Below are 17363 nucleotides of genomic sequence, written 5' to 3' on the forward strand. Positions count from 1 at the left end.
TAATTAATAAATTTCAGGGATCCCTGGGTGGCGCAGCGGTTTAGCGCCTGCCTTTGGCCCAGGGCACCATCCTGGAGACCCGGGATCGAGTCCCACGTCCGGCTCCCGGTGCATGGAGCCTGCTTCTCCCTCTGCCTATGTCTCTGCCTCTCTCTCTCTGACTATCATAAATAAATAAAAAAAATTAAAAAAAAAAAGATTTAAAAAAAATAAATTTCAGGGGTGCTTGAGTGGTTCAGTGAGTGAAGCATGGACTGTTGATTTCGTCTCAGGTCATGATCTCAAGTTGTAAGGTCAAGCTGGTGTGGGGCTCTGCACTGAGCAGGGGAGGGGGAGTCTGCTTCTCTCCTTCTGGACCTCCCCCCTTCTGCCCCTCCCCCATTTGTGCTCACTTGCGTGAGCTCTCTCTCTCTCAAGTAATCTTTAAAAAAATTAATAAACTTCATATTTTCCCCTTTTTGTTGTCTTGAGGACTTGAGAGTCACTATTTTGGACTTTAAATATTCTTTAGAGTTTTTTTTTTTTATGCTGTTTCAGTTTTAGAAATTATAAACTCAGGTCAGAAACACTACACAGTATGTTGAGTGATTAGACACTTATAGACCATGTGAAAACACCATAATCATAAAAAGAAAATAGAGTATGACTAAGAAGTTATGTTTTTATGATGAATTTTAGAACTTGAACAAAAAACAAGCCTCATTTCTCATTACTGTATTCTTAAATTTAAATTCTTAAATTTAAATGGATACTTTTTTAATTTTAAGAACTTAAGACAATTCTCATTTTAAAATATTCTCCCCCCAAAAAATACATATTCTCATTATAGAATATTCTCATTAACATTAGAATAATAACATTAGAATAATTGTTTTTAAATGATTTAATGGCATTTCTTCTGAGAAGAAACTGTAATAGTGATGGATAAAATAGCATTATCTTTAATGTAAATACAGTGTGCTTCAAGTAAACTAGTTCCTTTTCTGAGAAATACATTTTTTATAGATGATTTTTAGTAAAATAATCATACTTCTTTGCTGTCCTAGTTAAAAAGAAATTGTAATGTACCTATTGAAATGTGGCAATATCATACAAAGGACTCTAAGTAAATATTTTTCTTCTCATACAGTTCTGTTAACCCATACTTTATGAGTCCAAGACTGGGGTCTCCTTAATGTATGAGGTCATAGCAGGTTCTTGTCCAGAGTGCCAAGTGTTTTCTAAATCCTCCACAGATAGGGCAGCCCTGGTGGCGCAGCGGTTTAGCGCCGCCTGCAGCCCGGGGTGTGGTCCTGGAGACCAGGGATCAAGTCCCACATCAGGCTTGTTGCATGGAGCCTGCTTCTCCCTCTGCCTGTGTCTCTGCGTCTCTCTCTCTCTGTGTGTGTGCCTCTATAAATAAATAAATAAAATCTTTAAAAAAAAACAAACAAAAAAAATCCTCCACAGATAGACCACCCCATTAAAAGGAACTTTGTTTTCAGAGGATTAATAAGTCCTCTGAATCATAATCATATTTATTAATCATTTCATATTAATTGTATTTTAAAATTTCTTAATAGGAGATTTTATTACATGATTTTCTCTTTTTTTTTTTCTATGTAATCTCTTCCAATTGAATAATCAAATTCCATTTGTACTAAGAAAATAGTTGCTATTGAGAGCAAATAGGAATGAAGAAGCAAAAGTCTTTGAGCTCTAAATAAGCATCAGGTTCAATGGCAGAATATACAGTTCAATTGTACTAGAAGTCTCCACTGAGTTAATTCATAATGGGACAAAAATTTGGGATTAGGAGGGACCTTAAAAGTAAAACCACTCTCTCTCATTCATTTACTCTTTCCACAGATATTTTCATATGTTGGACCTTGTACTAGATATTGGGGATTCAATGAGGAATGAAAGTAAACATGGGCCCTGTCTTCATAAAGCATTTAGTCTACTATTGTATCAACTAATCTCACAAATGAATGTCAACAGACAGCTGTGACAAGCCTAAAAAGGAGAAATACGTTGCTCCTCAAAGGTTCATAATTAGAATAGATATTTGACCTATATAAAACATCTGTAAGGAAGTGAGGCTCATTTGAGGTCTGACAGATGAGTAGGTGTTAACTAGTGAAGAGACAGAGGAATATCATAAATAGGCAAAAGTAATAGTATATCATAGACCCTGGGATAGGCGGGAGCATGGCTAGTACTTGAGAATGAAAGAAATTATTTCTTCCTTATTGATGGTGTATTATTTAACATTAGAATTTAAGAAACTGTATTTATTTGTCATATTTTAAAAAACTGAGTGTTGAGAGTATCAACTAAATTTTATGTTTTTTCCCATTCTTCAAGTTTAGTCAACTTTACCTTATATGATTTTTGCTGTGTTGTAGGTCATATAAATGAAATACTGAAGAATTTGTATCTTTTATTAATGTATTTTTAATCTTTTGAAAGTATTATTACAGAGTTATCTATTTTTCTGTTTTTCTTAATGCTTTTTGACATTCATTGATTCTCTTTTATTCGGTCACATCTATTGAGTATCTATTACAGTTGTGCAGAACAGGTGGTTACAGTACAGCGTTGACACATGTTAAAACAGAGGGAAGCAAAGGATGCTTTAGGAAAATATACACTCATTCATATTTTTTTAAAATTTTTATTGATTTATGATAGTCACACAGAGAGAGAGAGAGAGGCAGAGACACAGGCAGAGGGAGAAGCAGGCTCCATGCACCGGGAGCCCGACGTGGGACTCGATCCCGGGTCTCCAGGATCACGCCCTGGGCCAAAGGCAGGCGCCAAACCGCTGCGCCACCCAGGGATCCCTCATTCATATTTGAAGGCTGGGTAGAGTTCTAGGCACTAAGATTAAACCATTAAACAAAGCAGACTAGATTCCTGCTGTCATGGAGCTTACATATTATGGCAGAAATCAAATAATTAACCAAAATATGACTTCATATAGTAATAAATACTACTCAAGATTGGACGAATTTGATAGAGAATGATAGGGTACTTTTGCTGGTCTGGAGAAGACTCTCCTAGAAAAGTGAAATGTGAGTTGATGGCTGAACAGCGAAATGAAGCCACCATCCAGAAATCTAAAGGAAGAATGTTTTTCACAGAGGAAACAACAGTTAAGTCATTGGTGGTAAAGAGTTTGGTATTATTAAGGACAGAAAGAAGACAAGCTTGACAAGCCGACTGAATGAGGCAGAGCATAATGGGAATTGGGCAGGGGCCAAATTGTGTAGGGACTTGCAGACCATACTATGTTTGATTTTCTTTGTAATAGCCATTGGAGATTGAAAAGCAGAAGAATGATAGAAATTGATTTGTGGATTTTCTTTATTGAGGTAGAATTGACATTTCAGGTATATAGCATAATGATTTGACATTTGTATATATTGCAAAATAATCACAGTAAATCTAGTTAACATCTGTCTCCACACAAAGTGACAAAAAAATGTTTTTCTCATGATGAGGTCTTTTAAGATCTCTCTTAGAAACTCTCAAATAGGGATCCCTGGGTGGCGCAGCGGTTTGGCGCCTGCCTTTGGCCCAGGGCGCGATCCTGGAGACCCGGGATCGAGTCCCACATCGGGCTCCCGGTGCATGGAGCCTGCTTCTCCCTCTGCCTGTGTCTCTGCCTCATTCTCTCTCTCTCTGTGACTATCACAAATGAATAAAAATAAAAAAAAAATAAAAAAAAAAGAACTTTAAAAAAAAAAAAAAAAAAAAAAGAAACTCTCAAATATAGAATACAGTGTTATTGACTATAGTCACCATGCTGCACCATTTTATATCCCCAGGACTTATTTATTTTATAACTGAAAGTTAGCACCTTTTGACTCCCTTTTTTTTTTTTTTTTAAGATTTTATTTATTTATTCATGAGAGTCACACAGAGAGAGAGAGGCAGAGACACAGGCAGAGGGAGAGAAGCCTGCAGAGGGAGAAGCCTACAGAGGGAGAAGCAGGCTCCATGCAGGGAGCCTGGTGTGGGACTTGATCCCGGGTCTCCAGGATCACATCCCGGGCTGAAGGCGGCACTAAACCGCTAAGCCACCAGGGCTGCCCCATCTTTTGACTCCTTTTATCCATTTCTCCCAATCCTTACCCCTCACCTTTGGTAACCACCAGTCTGTTCTCTATGAGTTTGGTTGCTTTTTTGGTTTGGGGGTTTGTTAAAATTCCATATGTAATTGAAATCTTATGGTATTTCTTTGTCTGATTTCTCTTAACATATTATCACAAATAGCAAGATTTCATTTTTTATAGCCTAATTTTATTGTATACATATATATATGTATGTGTGTATCTGTGGAGAAAAGGGAACGCTTGTAAACTATTGGTGGAAATGTACATTGGTCTAGCTGCTATAGAAAACAGTATGGAGTTTCCTTAAAAAAATTAATAATAGAATGGCCATATAATCCAGCAGTTTAACTTCCTGGTATGTATCCAAAGAAAATGAAAATACTCATTTCAAAAGATGTATGTACCCCTATGTTCCCTGCAGCATTATTTACAATAGCCACACATGAAAACAATGAAGTGTCCATCATGGATGAAAGGATAAAGAAAATACCATGTGTGTATACATATACACACAAATATTTCATTTCGTTTTCATTGGGAAGGAGACATTCAAATGGAGATGCTAAGTAAACAGATTTAGGCTTATCTACCTCAGGAAAGAGTTTAGGGTAACAGATACAAATTTGGGAGTTTTTGGCATAAAAATGGTTTTGAAAGTTTTGGGGCAGATTAAAGTTATCTAGAGAGTATATAAATGAAGAAGAGGCTCAGAAGAAACTCTAGAAGTCTGGAAGAAGAGAATCCAGCAAAGTGGATTGAGAAGGAATGGTCATCGAGGTAAAAGAAAAGCTACAAAAGTATAGTATGTTTGAAAATCAAAGAAGAAAGTATTTCAAGAAAGGGGGCATTCCCATGTATTGCTGGTAGAAATGTAAAATGTTGCACTTACTTTGGAAAAGTTTGACAGTTTCTTAAAGAGTTAAATGTTAATTTACCATACATCTCAGCAATTACACTCTTGATGATCTAACCAAAAGAAATGAAAATATAGATATGTAGATCTACACAAAGACTTGTATGTGAATATTCCTAGCCAGAAAGTGGTAGCAGTCCAAGTGTCAATCAGCTGCTGAATGGATAAACAAAATGTGGTAAATCAATACAATGGGATACTAGTCAAGAATAAAAAGGAACAGTTTGATACATGCTGCAACATGGATGAATCTCCAGAGCATTATGCTATTGAAAGAAACTAGATGCAAAGAGTGTATAATGTATAATTTACATTTATAGAGACAGGAGATTAGTGGTCATCCGGGGTAGAGGATGAGAATGGGAATTGTCTGCAGATGGACACACAGGATCTTTTGGAGTGATGAAAATGTTCTAAAACTATTATGGTAATAGCCAAACAGTGCTGTAAAGATACTAAAAATCATTGAATTGTGCATTTAAAATGGGTGAATTCTATGGTATTTAAATTACATCTCAGTGAAGATATTTTTTAAAAAAGGAATGAATATTCTAATTTTCCCTAAGATGTAAAAAGACAAAAAAGCATTATTCCCATTGTAAAAATAAGAAGTCAGACTCTCTAGAAACCCATCAGAAAGCTGAGATAGGGCAAACCAGTAGCCCAAAATCCAAGGAAGACAGATACCTCCTTCCAAGGAGAGATGGGACACCAGCGGTGTTTTACTTGCGGCAGAGCACAGGAAGAAGACACAGCTACTGCACAAATGGGATCTAATGGGAAAGGTGGACAACATATGTGAACAGGTGAGGGACTTCAGCTAAGAGATAAAAATGTAAGAAAGAATCAAATGAAGCTAGTAACTTTTTTTAAAGTACCGTATCAGAGATGCAGTCCATCAGAAGACTCATCAGTGAATTTAGAGATAGGTTACTAGAAACTACCCAAGCTGAAACAAAAGGAGAAAACAAGAATGAGGGAAATAAAAGAGAACAGCATCTAGCATCTGTGGGACATCAGGTGTTCTTACATATATGTAATTGGAGTCCTGAAGAAGAGAGAGCAAATAGGGAAGATGTAATGTTAAGAATTTTCCAAAAATAATGAAAGCCCAACCATAGGTTTGAGAATCCTAGAGAACCCCAAGCAGGATTTAAACAAATAAAACAACACATCAAGGCATACACATATTCAAACTGATAAAAACCAAAGATAAAGAGAAAATATGAAAAACAGGCAGGAAAAAAAAGAAACATATCCAGAAGGAAGCATCTAGATATGAATTACAGCGGACTTTTTATCAGTAGCTATGCAAGCCACAAGACAGAGGAATGTCTTTTTAAAGCACTAAGTGAAGAATATAAAGAGGAATCTTTTGAATATAAAGAGGAATGTCTTTTTAAAGCACTAAGTGAAGAATATAAAGAGGAATCTTTTGAATATAAAGAGGGCACCTTGGTGTCTTAGTTAAGCATCTGCCTTTGGCTCAGGTCATGATCCCAGGGTCCTGAGCTCTGAGTCTAGCTCCCTGCTAGGGGAGCTAGGGAGTCTGTTTCTCCCTTTGCCTCTGTTCCTCCTCCCCTGCTCATGTGCTTTCTCTCTCTAACTCTCTCTCAAATAAATAAATAAAATCATTTTTTTTAAGAGAAAGTAAGGAAATTTCAGACAAATTAAAGCTAGAAGCAGACTTATGCTACAAAAAGTGTCAGAAGAAATATACCCAGACCAAAATGAAAATAAAGAAGCAGACAGGGAGGAAGTGAAGAAGGCAGGAAGAAAGGAAGGAAAAAAGATGGAAAGAAGGAAGAAAGGGAGAGAAAGAAGGAAAGAAAAAATAATTGGAAATGGCAAAAATGAAGTAAATATACAAGAAACTTTTTAATTTTATCACTGAAAATTTTTGCCTAAAGCAAAAAATAATATTGTATGCAATATATTTGTATACAGTATAGAGTTCATAGTATATGCAAAAGTAAAATGTATGGTAATAATAAAATGAAGGAAGAATTGGAAGTACACTATTATAAAGTTATTACTATATGTAAAGTGAAAAAATATTTTAAGGTAGATTGTGATAAATTAAGACATTTATTGTTAAACCCTATGTTAACCTCTAAGAATTTTTAGAAAAAGTGCTATAACTCTTAAGCCAATCATGGAGATGATTATAAAAACTAACTACCTCAGCATAATAAAGCCTGTATGGAAAAACCTTCAGCCCATATCATACTCAGTGGTGAAAAACTGAAAGCTTTTCCTCTAAGATCAGGAAAAAGACAAGGTACCATTTCTATTAAATGTAGTATGGGAAGTTTTAGTTAGAGCAGTCAGTCTTTGCCAAGGACACATTAAACTATTTCAATAATTATATTACATATAAATGTCTAGGGGTGCCTGGCTGGCTCAGTTGATAGAGCTTGTGTCTCTTGGTCTTAGGGTCATGAATTCAAGCACCATGTTGGGTGTAGAGCTTGCAAAAAGAAAACGAAAGAAAGGAAGAAAAAAAGAAAAGGAAAAGAAAAAAAATTATTTATTTTTATTTTTTTTAAGAAAAAAAATTTAAATGGTCTAAACATTCAAATTAAAAGATAGATTAAATTTGGTAGATATGTGACAAACTTTGAGAAACTCACTTGGTCCAGACTTTGTTACCTATTGGATTTGGGATTCAAAGAAGAGGCTAACTCCTAAGATTTAGGATCTAATTATTTTCCATATAATATTTTCAGTGATGAGTTTGTCTCTTCTCCCTATAAATTTATCTTTAAAAACTTTTTTTCAAACTAAGATGATGACCTCAACCAATGTTTTTCTTTACATATATAGCATGAACACATTTTAACATAAACATTTGATTTGTTTGTAGTATTAATTTTTTTTTGCCAAGCAGCATTAAACTTCCTTGTAGAGAGATACAAATCAAGTTCTTGATGCATGTCCCAATTTTTCTCTCACTTACTTTATCTCAGGTATTATTGCTAACAAACTCTCCCACAACTTAATGGCTTAAACAACATTTTTCTTTGCTTACAATTCTGTGAGTCAGCAATTTGGGCTGGGCTCAGCCAAGCAGTTCTGTTGGCCTCACCTGGGGTCCTCCCTGTGACTCCAGTCATCTGGTGACTTAGCTAGAGCTAGGTGGTCTAAGATGGCCTCACTGACATATCTAGGGTGCAATGCCAGATGTCTTCTTGAGTCATGTGTCTCCAGATGAGCCCAGGCTTCTTTACTTAGCAGTTGCAGATTTCCGACAGGGCAAGGGTAAAAGCTGCCAGGCGTCTCCAGGACTTAGAAGTTTACACAGCAGTCCATCTGTTGCAAAGCAAGTCATGAGGTCAGCTTAGATTTACAGAGTGAGAAAAATAGATTCCACTTCTTAATGGGGGTAGCTGCAAAGAATTTGTAACCATTTAAAATCTATCACATTAACCTTTTGTTGATATAGTTGGTAGTTTAAATTATTTTTGACATATTTATCCTTTATTTTCACCATATGTGGTCAAGTTTACTGATTACATGTTATTTTCACCCTTTCTTCGTATTTTATTCTCCTAGAAAATATCTTCCTCTCACCTTTTTAAATGTACCTTTCCATCTGTTTTCAAAAACTTGTTGTCTCTTGTGATCTTAACAGCTTATAAGACTTTGCTGATGTTACTCTAAGTCTTTGTGTCTTAATATATTCTCTTAAAAGTGATTTATCTGAGTTCTTGTATTTATAATTCCTTTTTCTTTTTTAGCTTCTTCTTTCTTGAGATCTGTAAAATGAGATCCAAAGCATTCTTATATTATACCTCCTTTCTTCTTGACAGACATAAGATCTTGTCTTTAAAGGTTTAAAACTTGACAAATAAGTATCTAGGGTCATTCTTTGAGGATAATTGCTGAGAAATGCTCTATGCCCTCTCTTGTTAACCAGGCTGAAGTTAGCTCTCAGTTCAGAAAAATTTTCTTTGATTTTTTTCCTTCTGATCATGATTTATACAGCCATGGCATTTTCTCTTTTCTCTCTTATCCTTATTATTTCTAAATTGGATATCCTTTTTCTGTTTTTAGGCCTGAGTTTCTGGACCTATAATATACCCATTCGTATAATTGGAATTTTCTGTATTAATATATTTTTAGAATTCTTTACTTTGTTCTCTGCAATATCAACTCTGTTCCTTTGAAAGCTCATTGATACTTTGTTTTGGATTTATAATCTGGGTATAGGTTTACATATCGTTACATATTTCTTCTAGGAAACATTTATTTCTCTTTTTAATCTCTTTAAAGTAGACATTATTAGTTCATTCCAAAAAATAATCTCTATATGTTTAATAAAGTTGGTCTTTTTTCTCATGGTGAAATTGGGAAATTACATTCAGAAGAGAAAATATTATACATGGTCTTGCCACTTTAGAAAGGATCCCTGTCATACCATATTAATCTCTTTCTCTTCAGTCTGGTTTTTAGAAGTTTTTATTTGAAGTGGAACATCCTTGTTGGAAAATGCACATATTTTAAGTGAACAGCTCAATAAGTTATCAAGAAATTACCAATCCTGTGTAACCACCATTCGGGTTAAGATACAGAACTCTACCAGAATCGCAGAAAGTTCTCTCATGCTTCCTTCCACATCTTGCCCTTCATCCGTCCCAAAACTACTGGTTATTTCCATATGTTTGTATATTTTTCATAGTTGTGGTTATATTACATTTGTAATTCTATCTTAGACTCCTAAAATTCTTGGTAACATTATCTTTAACAAGTGAATATCCTAGATTATCCATGATAGGAACATATATGCAATTTATAAAGATTTTTTAATATACAAAATAGATATTTTGTACATTATATATATTTGTATATATTTTTTTCAATATATAAAATAGAAATATATATATATTTGTATATTTTCCGTTTGTTTCAGTGGAAGATGCTTCGATTTGGTTATGATTTAAACCAGTTGTATAGATGTGTTTTTAAAAGTAACTTTGACTTTGTTGACATTTTCATAAAAAAGTTATTGGCAATATATATGTATACTGAAACATTACATTGTAATCCTAAAGCTAATGTAATGTTATATGACACTTAACCTCAATTAAAAACATAAAATTATAAAGAAATTTTTAAAAATTAGGCATCATTTAAAAATTCAGCTCATGTTGTGATTCAAATCTCTGTTCCCACAATTTTAGCTGGTGTATCTACACCAGCTTTACAGACTGACTGGATAAAAATATTTTGCAAGGGATGCCTGGGAAGCTAAGCGGTTGAGCAGCTGCCTTCGGCTCAGGACATGATCCTGGGATCTGAGATCAAGTCCCGCATTGGGCTCCCTGCTGGGAGCCTGCTTCTCCCTCTGCCTGTGTCTCTGCTTCTCTCTCTCTCTCTCTCTGTCTCTCATGAATAAATAAATACATTTTTAAAAAATATATTTTGCAATTCTCAGTATGAAGTTGGAAAATTCAGTTTTAAAAAAAGACTAGCATTATTGGTAGTTAAGATAACTAAGTCCTCTTCACATTTTATCTGAGGTGGTATTTTCAGCATCCATCAAAGACTAGCTTTAGAGTCGAAAAGAACATGTGCCAGAAGCATCCAGTGTCCTCAGGCATTAGTCTCTGTTGTTTCCTCTTCGATGCTTTCATGATTGTGTGATTTTTAGCTTAAAATTATATAATAAGGGCCTGTTTTCCCCTAGCTGTAAAACATGCCCAGGCCCAGCTTGATAGGATCCTGATAGGATCTTGATGTGTCCCTAAGGTGGATGTGTTAACCTGTGTCTACTACCTGCTGTGCTTCATGGACAACCCTTGCAATGAGAGTTTCTAGAATTACTGACACCTTAGTCTCTGCTGCCTTGGCTCTCAATACTGAACCACTCACTTTCTTACTCATTGTTATTGCTTCTGAGAAACCAAGCAAAAATGCTGACTTGGTATACTACAAATTACTTTTTCACAAAAATTTCATCTGTATTCTTGATCCTATTCAACTTAGTTTGACATTGTTTTGATTTTCTTTCTTTCTTTTTTTTTAAGATTTTATTTATTTATTTATGTATTTATGTATTTATGTATTTATGTATTTATGTATTTATTTATTTATTTATTTATAGAGACACAGAGAGAGAGAGAGAGGCAGAGACACAGGCAGAGGGAGAAGCAGGTCCACGCAGAGAGCCTGACATGGGACTCGATCCAGGGTCTCCAGGATCATGCCCTGGGCTGCAGGCGGCACTAAACCGCTGCGCCCCTGGGGCTGCCCTGTTTTGATTTTCTAGCGCATCCTCCACAACAGCTTTTTTCAGCTTTCCACAGTATCTTTAACACTGGACGTTTGACCTTACTTGCTACTTAATTATAAAATTAGACAAGAATGGGTATCTTCTTCCATCCCTATCACCTCACAATGTTGATGTTCTATTTCTGTTTCTCCCCTTTCTAGTGAGTTCCTGATTTTCTCAGTGGCTTCCTCATTCAGATCTTTGCTTCCTCAGATGTACACTGTGCTTCAGATCTTCAGCCAGTTCTGTTCTCTATTTTCAAAACTTACTTTCCCTCACTGTCCTATCTCGCTGCCAGGAAATTTAGCTTTTCTTCCATTATTAGACATTAAGAGTTAGTAGGTTTACCTGTTGCTTTTACTCTCTCAGAATCAACATTCTCTTTTTACTCCCTTGTATCTCTCTCCCTTTGATGATTCATTTGAAGTTAAGCCCAAAAAGGTCACCAGGAAACTCCTGAAAACCAAGTTAGCCTTTTCCCAGACTTCCTTCTTTTTTAGCTATATAGTTTAGACTTTTAAAAAGAAAATTCTTCTTATATTGCTTTAATGCTAACCATGCTAACCTCATCTTCCCTACCACTTTGCCAAATGTCTTCATCTCCAGTTTCTTCTTTACCATCCTGACAAAAGTAGACATCCTTTAATGTCCAGTTCACTTAATTATATGCTAATGATGCTTGTCCCATTTATCCAATTGCATTTGCTTTGTGGTTGCAATAGATGTCTTACTTTTCCTCTGGTATTCCTACCTGCTCAATTGATTGCATAATGGACCAGACCTGAGAAGTCATCCTAGTTTTCTTGTCTCCCAAAATTCAAGTGGACATCAAGTTTATAAATTTCTCCTCACCAGTTTCTCTGAAATCTGGACCATTTCCTTCTAGCTCCACTGCCTTAGATAAGTATTTATTAGTATCTCTGCCATGGTTGCTGCAATTATCTCCTAAATGATCTCTAAGATGTTTTCATCATTCCACTGATTCTCAGTGCTGCCTCTGGGGAGAGCTTTCCATAATGCAAATCTGATTTTGTTAGCCTGTGACCTGAAATATATCAGTGGCTTCGTTAAAGGTAGGAACAAGATGAGAATTCCCATCTTCACTAGGGTAATCAACATGGTTCTAAAAGGTGTATCCAATTAGTAATAGAAGAAAACAAAATGAGCTAGAAATATCTTTAAAGGGTTGAAATATTGACATAGTTATTCATATAAACTCCATATGATCGTCAACATTATAATCCAGAACATCAGCTTTAAACTTACTAAAAATACTGAGTTCAATAAGATCAGTAAAAATTAATGTACAAAAATGAATACCATGAAGATGTTAGTAATCAAGTTGGAAAATAAAATGGGAAAAATTGCATTTGCATGGCAGCAACTGTGGGTGCATGTGTGTACATTTGTATGTGATACACAGAGGAATGAAAATTTAAAATGTGCAGGATTCTAGATAAAGGACTTATATATTTATGTTAAGGGCCTTTATTTTTAAAAATTTTTATTTATTTGAGAGACAGAGAAGGAGCAGGACGGACAGAAGGAGAGGGAGAGAATCCCAAGCAGACTCCCCTTTGAGCAGGGACCCTGAGGCAGGACTCAGTACCTTGACCCCAAGATCATAACCTGAGCTGAAATCAAGAGTCAGATGCTTAACTGACTGAGCCACCGGGGCACCCCAAGTCTAAATTTTTAATGTTGCTTTCAAGATTCACTATAATCTGTATTGCTTTCTAATTTTATTTCCCACCATCCTATATAATCCCTTGGTTACATACCAATTATATTTTGTTATTTATCGTCTTTATGTGTTTGCCACTGTTTCCTTCACTCTTCCCCACTTCCCCCAGTACAAAGTATTTCTCCCTTTAAGAGTCCAGGACAAGTTCTTCTCTTTCTTCTCTCCTTTTCTTTCTTGCTTCAGTAAATATTGGAATGCCAGCTCTGTGCCAAAAGGTACATAGTAGATTAATTCAAACTACCTGATATGTACTAAATAAGGAAAGAAAGAAAGAAAGGAAGGAAGGAAGGAAGGAAGGAAGGAAGAAAGAAAAAGAAAGAAAGAAAGAAAGAAAGAAAGAAAGAAAGAAAGAAAGAAAGAAAGAAAGGGATTTTTTTTAGCATATCAGCCAACTCTTTCCTTACTTTTACTTAAACTCCATAATCACTAACATAATAAGCCATGTTCTTCTCTGTAGTCACTTCCTACTGTAAGTTGGTTGAGTAGGTAAAACATGTTCTTTAGCCCATAATTTAACACATTGCAACATAATAATTGGGCTGCTTTTTCCAAATTTAGAAATGACTGTTAGGGATTTCTTTCATTCTCTCTTCATCCTTCTGCCTGTTCCTCTTGTTCATTTTTGCTAAAAAGGCCATATGTCACACAGATAATTACAGTAAATTGAACAAGTTTCCTAAGGGCAAAAGCAATTGTCCACAAAATTGAGAGGGATAAGAAATTTCTATTATTTTTCAAGAAGCCTTCATTATATTTTAAAGAATTGATGTAGCGAGAAATTCACATTTCTCATTAATGTTCTTTTTATTAAAACGTAGAAATACTTGTTTTGTTCTTAAAAGTGAAAATGAGGGCAGCCCCAGTGGCTCAGCGGTTTAGCGCCACGTTCAGCCTAGGGAGTGATTCTGGAGACCCAGGATTGAGTCCCATGTCAAGTGCCCTGCATGGAGCCTGCTCTGCCTCTCTCTCTCTCTCTCTCTCTCTCTCTCTCTCTCTCTCTCTGTCTCTTATGAATAAATAAATAAAATCTTAAAATAAATAATTTTAAAAAAGTGAAAATGAAAGAACTGAAAATAGAACTTACATGGAATTTAGTTACTGTTTGCTACCTATAAGATAGAAGATTTAAAAAATAGTAATGAAGAAGATTCTGTCTTGGAGTTTTACATTAAGTGAAGAAATATAATATTGTGACAAACCATTTTTCCTATAATGTTGGTAACTTTAATTCTGAGTTTTAAGGAAAAGATATGTATTTTGATGTCGGATTAAAGGGAATTCAGAGGGGATCCCTGGGTGGCTCAGCGGTTTAGTGCCTGCCTTTGGTGCAGAACGTGATCCTAGAGTCCTGGGATCGAGTCCCACATCGGGCTCCCTGCATGGAGCTTGCTTCTCCCTCTGACTGTGTCTCTGCCTCTCTGTGTGTGTGTGTGTGTGTGTGTCTCTCATGAATAAATAAATAAAAATCTTTAAAAAAAAAAAAGGAATTCAGAGAACAAAGGGATGATATGTACTACTGTGGAGTCTTGCAGGTTAAAGGATACATTTTTCCACTTGACTTTCCTCAGGCAAAGGACGTAGAGCCTGTAGGTTCCCACCCTGTGATAGCCACATGCATACTCACCGTCTGGGGAGAGGGTCAAATAAGGTAGGCCTTGGCAGCCAGCCCTCAAGAAACCCTAGACGGCAGTCAGAAAGAAGCCTGTCTCCAGAGATTAAGAGTTTCATCGGAGGAGTTTCAATGCAATTTACTTGTCTTAATGCTAGAACTTTCTAGTTCATCATTTATTCTTATTTATTCTCCTGCCCAGAACACTTTCCTTCTCTCTAGTTTTTCCGCACCCCACAAACAATAGTAACACCAAATGCTATCTGGGAGAGGCACACATGTCCTTGAAGCCACAACTTAGATGGTATTTCTTCCTGAATACATCCACTTTCCTCACATTTGGTTATAGTGACCCCTTCCCTGTTTCTACTAGACTCTATAATTCTTCCATCCTTGTCCCTATTTCTCTGCATTGTCAGTGTCTATTTATCCATTTCTTTGCCAGACTCCAGGTCTGTGGAATCAGAGATCAGGGCCATTGTGTTTACTGTAGTGTCCTTGGCATGCTTCCGACAGAGGACATGCTCAATCAGGATTTGTTAAGTAAATGGATGACTATAAATATACATGTATATATATGAACTATTTTAGATAGCTTTGTAGTGCAGAGGAATATTGGACTTCACACCTGACTAGGTGCTCCTTACCATGGGTGAGGCTCTACTCCAGAAAAATCTTTGGAGGAGGAAAACCACTGCTCAAACATGGATTCACACACTCATTCATTCATTCATTCATTCAACAGTATTTACTAAAGGTTTCCTATACATAAAACCAGGAATACTGATTTGACCAAGATATGTAATTGCTGAAAATCCTATTCAGGATTAATTTTTTAAAAATGTTGTTAGAAAACAGAAACCATATTACACAACATGCTCTCATTTTCTCCCTAGTTACCAAAGAGCACAGAGCCTAACTTATTCTACAGGTGTTGTAATGTGCTTGGCTCTGATACCTGAAAGCTTTTGCTCCATTTATTCCCTTTAAAACAGACATTTTTCCTCGAGTCTGTATTTATTTTATTTGGCCCTGTGCATTAATCTATAAACCACTTAAGCCCATTTAGAATGCAACAGGGTGCAAATATCAAATAAAAAATAAACAAACATATTGGTTTTAACCATAGCTTACATGATTAATACAGTTTTCTCTCATGTTTTAAGTAGACATTCTGGATCCTGCCTCATGCAGAACAGGATCGGGAAGCTACATAAACTTTGGGTATAGGAATGCTTCAGGTAGGGCTGGTGTTTTTCTTTAAAGATAGTTCAGTCATGTTCTTTTCCCCCTTAGTCCTCCTCCCAATTCACTATCTTCCTATCACGTATCAACCTACTAGATTTGAAACTTAGATTTTAAATAAATGTGAAAATATGGCCAAGATGTTTTTCATTATGTTAGTTGCAAATGAACCTCTTCTTTCTCCTCAAGGAAGAGAATTCTTCCTCAAGAATATTTGAGTCTTGCTAAATTTTGGTTTTGTTCATTCATTCATTCATTCAGTTTTTTAATGTTTAGTCAACGGCAAAAAATTCCTGCACATAAGGTACTACCAAAGAACTCCAGATTCCTGCACATGACAAGAGCCCAGTTAAGAAAATTGATCTACATCAGAGGTTCTGTATCAGAGGTTCTCAATTCTGGTTGCATTTTAGAATGTTCCCTAAGTGATTATAATGCTAGCTGGGGAATGATTTGGATTAACCTTTTGGGATCACAGGTTGAGAATCTGAAGAAAATGATTGATCCTCTCTCTCCTCCCCACAAATGTATATACACACAAAATATTGCATTTATAGACTCTCTGAATCTGCTCTGAGGACTTGATTTGAAGATCTCTGGCTGCACATCAGCCCTAGGTGATACCAGTGAAGCTGATCCCACGACCCCACTTTGAGAAAGAGTACTCTGAGGATGGGGAACCATCCTCTGTGTTTTTGTGCATCCTCCAGGTGATTCTAACATACACTAATACTGGAGAACCACTACCCTATAGAAATGCTTTCAGGAAACTATGGTTGAATAGTACACTTCTGTCTTATTTGAGGGTTGAGATGTTTATTTTAAAAACAGCCATATGAAGAATGACTTTGTATCTCTTGTAAAAACCCTCTTTTGTCATTGAATGACTTTTATATTGGAATCCTATTATATATTTCTCTTACAGCCAGACAAGCGTTAGGAAAAACTTGATCTCTTCTGATGAACTGGTAAATTGATCATGATATTTGTGTTTCTTACAGTATTGTTTGCCTTTTTTTACCTTTGCTGCCAGGAGCTCAATTTCATGTCCAGTTTTAGCAATTATTCTTAGCTTTTTTTCCTAGCAAAATTATCTGCCCATTCTTTCCATTTCATGTTTGTCTTTTAATGAAATAGCTTTTCTGTTACTGTGTTATCTCCTATGAGAAAAAAAGGGTTATCATGTTCCACAGAAATAATGATTTCTATGTTGAGGCCAATAAGCTATATCCTGGTATGTGACCCTGTTAAAGGATAATTTTCAAAATAGGGATCATGGCTCTCACACAGATGTATCATGAACCTGTATCAAATATTTATGTAACTCATGAAAGATTTTACAACTAGCTCAGAAGAACAGACATAAACAGGTAATCACTGAATGCTGAAGTAAATTTACCTAGTAGGTGCAGAACTGGCTAAGCCAATATCCACAGGGCAATAAAGTGTAATGTTTGGAATTATTTCTGAGGGACACA

At 35.8% G+C, this 17363-nt stretch overlaps 1 protein-coding gene across 3 annotated transcripts in view; it reads left to right on the forward strand.

Moving 5' to 3' along the window:
- PEX7 (peroxisomal biogenesis factor 7) overlaps positions 1-17363 on the forward strand; it is an 86069-nt gene that overhangs the window by 57467 nt on the left and 11239 nt on the right. The window lies entirely within an intron of this gene.

The sequence above is a fragment of the Canis lupus genome, chromosome 1 (assembly GCF_011100685.1).
Source record: "Canis lupus familiaris isolate Mischka breed German Shepherd chromosome 1, alternate assembly UU_Cfam_GSD_1.0, whole genome shotgun sequence".
NCBI lineage: Eukaryota > Metazoa > Chordata > Mammalia > Carnivora > Canidae > Canis > Canis lupus.